This window comes from Equus asinus, chromosome 2 (assembly GCF_041296235.1).
Source record: "Equus asinus isolate D_3611 breed Donkey chromosome 2, EquAss-T2T_v2, whole genome shotgun sequence".
In the NCBI taxonomy this organism is placed as follows: Eukaryota; Metazoa; Chordata; class Mammalia; order Perissodactyla; family Equidae; genus Equus; species Equus asinus.
In genome coordinates this window covers 166,242,088-166,246,968 of record NC_091791.1, presented here as the reverse complement: position 1 = coordinate 166,246,968, position 4,881 = coordinate 166,242,088, and the positions used below count along the sequence as shown (strand labels likewise).

The 4,881-nt window shown below is 38.3% G+C and overlaps 1 pseudogene; it reads right to left on the bottom strand.

Moving 5' to 3' along the window:
• Positions 1-3,091: 3,091 nt before the first annotated feature.
• LOC106840771 (cyclin-G1 pseudogene) lies at positions 3,092-3,877 on the bottom strand (annotated as a pseudogene).
• Positions 3,878-4,881: the final 1,004 nt, after the last annotated feature.

The following is a 4,881-nucleotide window of genomic DNA, read 5'->3' as shown; positions in this document are numbered from 1 at the left end:
AGAGGGAGAAACTGTATTCCAAACAGTCAGGTTTCAGTGAAGGCATGTGGAAGGAATTTTCACAGGGGCTGTTGAATGTTTACAACAAAATGGGGATGAGAGGCCAAAGTGGGAAGATGTCCATGGGAAAATAGGAGGCAGTTAGGTCAATTTAGAAAATAAATAGTCAAATTCCTTGGTGAATCATTCTTCTCTGGAAGGAGTCATCGCAGGTAGGACTGAATGTGCTTCCAAGGGGTCCTTGCACAAAGGAACACGGCCGCAGTAAGGTCAGATGATGCTCAAATCCCTCAGCCAGTGCCACAAATGAGTAAATTCTGACTATCCAGATGGATTCAGCTCTCATCCACTACACTACATTACATTATAAAGTCTGCATATGCTTCTATACATAGATAGAAATGGTAGAGAAAAGTATCTCTGCCTCACACTCAAAGCCCATGTGGTAGAGGGCACACCTGGAGCACGATCCTTGGAGCCCTGTGATCACTGTACTCATTGCTTGTAAATAATTGCCTGGGTCTCTGCAATGGAGGCTGTAATGTGATGGAAGACTTTGGAATGTTCATTTAGGTTGATTGTGAATCTTCTTTCTTGCTTTCCTGTCTACTGAAACTTTAAGTATCTGACCCCTCTACATTTTTTCTGAACATTATCTCTCCCTTATATTTTCTTGCTTCCTTATCTCATATGGAGTCTGAAGACAATCATTCCAAAGCTCTTTTATAAATGCCACCAATCAACACATTCCTCTCTACCATTTCACCAGACTGCCAGATCCAAAGACAGGATGAACTCTCTTACCCACTATTACAGCAAACTGGAAACACACACTAAATTCTGAGGTAATGATAATTATGGCAAAGATGTTGGCTAACAAATCTTATTGACCATATAACATGCCACAATGCTATGGGAGCCCTTTAATGTTTAAGGCCATGGCAGGTACTGCTTGTCACCTACAAATAGTGGATGCATTTCTTCATCCTTGCTAACAGAATCCTGATGTTCTTTTAATTCACAATGTTCCTGGATAAAAATGGATTCCCTTCCCCAGATTTTTGCAGCTTGGGGTCACTGTGTATTCTGTTCTGATCAATAAGGGGCAAGTATCCTGAAGATTTGTCCTCCTTTCCTATTCAACAGACTGTTCCACTTTTCCTAATGATCCAAACTGTCCATAGTCAGGCTCCTTGGACTACATTTCTGAGGTCAAAAGTCCTACATTTGCATCCCACATGGAGGCAAAAGACCATTATCACATTTCTCATCTATGGTCTCTTAATAGAGAGCCAGAGCTTACTCATGGTCTGAAGTATGTTTATTTAAAAAATGTGTTTTGACTCAAATATTTCAGGCACAAAAAAGGAAAACTGGAATGAAAACGCCTGAAATTTCCATTTCAGTTCACACACCACCTTTTAATTAATATGAGGCCATTGTATCATTTTAAAGTTTTCATTGGAATATAATATACATATAGGAAAGTATAAATTTATTGTATGTGTTCAGTTTGATAAATTTTCACAAAATTGACACACCCTTATAAACAGCATCCAGATCAAGAATCAGACTCTTACCAACACTTCAGAGCTCCATTTATGATCTTTATGACATTGTCCCATGGGTAATACCATCCTGACTTCTTTTTTTTTAATTGTTTTTTTTTCATTCCGATAACTTTATTGAAAGGTATATCTCATTGTACCAAAATGTAGCGGTAGTTGGCTAGGTTAGCTCTGCCAATTCAAAATTAACACTGATGTATCCAGAATCCTGAAATTTCCCTTTTGGGAAAATTGAAAAGTTATCCGAAAAACATGGTTTACAAAAGTATAAGACACATTGTGGTTCTTTGGTTTCTTTTTCCAGTGCATATTTATCCATAACAGGATATCAAAATTGGGCACAGCCATCCTGGATAGACTCAAGCTCCACACTGCACTGAGTGACCATTCACAACACTTTTAGCACTGTAGATCTCCTTAGATTCACTGACTTAACAGAAAATCCTGAACTCTACCCTCAGTAATCTCATAATTATGAAGATACCTGCTTAACTTTCTTTTGGCACACTAGGAACAATTAGTGAAAATATATTATCTTCCTTTTAAACAAAATTGCAAATTAGAGGGCCAGCCAGGTGGCACAGCGGTTGAGTTTGCATGTTCTGCTTCAGCGGCCCGGGGTTTGCTGGTTCAGATCCTGGGTGTGGACCTATGCACTGCTTGTCAAGCCATGCTGTGGTAGGCATCCCACATATAAAGTAAAGGAAGATGGGCACAGATGTTAGCTCAGGGCCAGTCTTCCTCAGCGAAAAGAGGAGGATTGGTGGCAGATGTTAGCTTAGGGCTAATCTTCCTCCTCCAAAAAAAATTGTAAATTAGAACAAGGACAGTTTTATAAAAACAGTCCTTAGTCTTTAGCAAAAACTTCTGAGTGTTAAGTCAGCGCGTTTTCGGAGGGCTGTTACTTTACTTTGACTTACAAATACAACAAAGACTAATTTTCTTGATGGGACTAGGCTGAGGCAGATTTTGAATAAAATGTTTATCATGGAAACAAACCACCTGTTTCCTGAAACAATAGTAAAGATAATTTACTATGCCCAAATCACTAGGGCTGTAGTTTTCTTTGTATAAAATGTCATCAAATTTAAATGTAATTCCTATGTAGCAACAAAGTCCACATATCTGGATTATCTATTACTTGCATTATGGGTGCCAAGAAACCACATTCACCGCCTAGAATAGTTACTTGTTACGCCTTTAAAGTGCATTTGTGAAATGTTGGTTTTGCTGTAAACCTCTTAATTTAAAATTTCAATTAAGTAGGTTACCATTTTTAATTCCACCTAAACACAATATATTGACCCAATAAAGAAAGTTGGATCAACGTCAGAAATGAAGATTCACAGCTTATCTTCCTAGGCTCGTCTTTAGCATTTCACATTCATGTTCTCAGCTTTGATCTGTATCCCTCACAGAGGAATTCAAATTTAAGCATAATTCCACTATAGCATAATGTTAATTAAGCACTTTTCCCAAATCTGAGAACATCAATGCCAATCTACTTGTGATGTTTTGAGGCTTCACAGCTTCAATCCATTATAAAATTCTGGAATCCATGGCTCAGGATTGTGGAGAGAGGCTTCAGAGAAGAGCTTTTTGTTGCTGTAACAATCCTTGGAATGTTTCTGAAGACATTCTACTCCTTCTGTTAAATCTACACACTTCTGGGCTTGGCTCTCCAATGGAGTCATAGACAATGTCAAAACAGAAAGCTTTGCTTTAGAAAATATGATCCTGCAGTAACATGCCTTAAGTTGAACTTCTAGTCTTTCAAAATTAAGGCCATTCTTCCTTTCAAATGGCAAATTCCCTTGAATGAGTGAATAATAGAGTTGGCAGAAATTGAAAGGCAGTAGCAGCTTTGACTTTCCAACACACCTTCTCCAACACAATCTTTTCCATTCTCACCAAGTCTGAAACCGTGAACCTATACTGGCTTATTTGGATCAAATCAGTTGCCAATGGGACATTCCTTTCCTCTTCTATTGATTTTACAGCCAAATAGAAGCAGCTCAGTCCAACACACCCAAGGTGCTTGAGTGGTACTTCCATTTTGGAAAGGAAACTGTCCAGTAAATTCACAGGTAGAGAAAACATCTCTGTGTTGAAGCCAAAGAACCGAGTTAGACTAAGATCTTTTACTTCAAATTCCCTGAGCCTTGCAGTCATTCTCAGACCATTATCGTGTGCAGATTCAATTAGTCTCAAGCCACAGACCTTTGGCTGACATCCATCCGGACTCCTGTTCCAACAGGGCATTCAGCTGGTGTAGCAGTTTGAGAGTCTGTTGTCAGTACCCCTATCATCTTGATCGCGACTGCGGCTCCTCAGCAGTAAGCATCCTCTTGGGCCTGCTCTCACCTCACCCCACGATATCAGATCCCAGAGGCCCATGAGAGGAGGCAACTCCTGGGCAAGAGGGGAAAGGCCCTGGGAGGGGAGCCGGTCTGGGAGGAGGTTCGCAGCGCCGCCCGGACAACACTGCCCTTCTTAGGCTCAGCTCGGAGCCGCCAGCCTGACTTCTACAATAGATTAGTATGCCTGCTTTTGTAACTTAGAGACATGACATGTTTATCCGCCATTCTGAGAAATTCCTGCTTAAAACTTTAGCCTTTTCTATCAATTAACTTGCTTTCTTATTGAAGATCATTTTTTTAACCAAAATGAGCCCTCTCGCAATAATATTTATTGAAAACATCTTCTATTCGTTGGCCATCATTTTAACTCTTGCAATAACTTAATTTTGATGGCAGTTTTAATACAGTCTAATTTTCATGCTTAAATATTTTTGAATCCTGTTTAAGAAATATTTATCTAACACAAATTAATGAAAAAGTACTGTATTTCTTCTACAAGTTTTCCATTTTTTTCTCACGTTCAGATCTGTGCTCTATCTGAACAGCCATTTACATATGATGTAAAGGCCAAAATATATTTTTTCATATGACAAATTATTAAATGATGCTTATTGAAAAGAGCGTCTTTTACTCTTGGCAAACAGTGCAAATGTTTTTTAAAATTTTTATTGTAATCCTGCTTCAGTATAAATTTTACCATAAAATTTCATTTTATCAGCCACCTCCATCTGCTCATCTTATTCTTCTCTTTAATTTCAGTTTTTTCTCCCTTTTTTATATTTTTGCTGTATGTTTTACAGTCACCACTTATTTATTACATTGATGATGCAGTTTTCAAAACTTTTGTTCTAATTACTAAAATAAATTTTTGGAAGTTTTCTCCTCCTCTTTGTGTCCAGGATATCTTCTTTTCCATGTGCCATATGTGTATACACATATTTTGTTTCTTACAA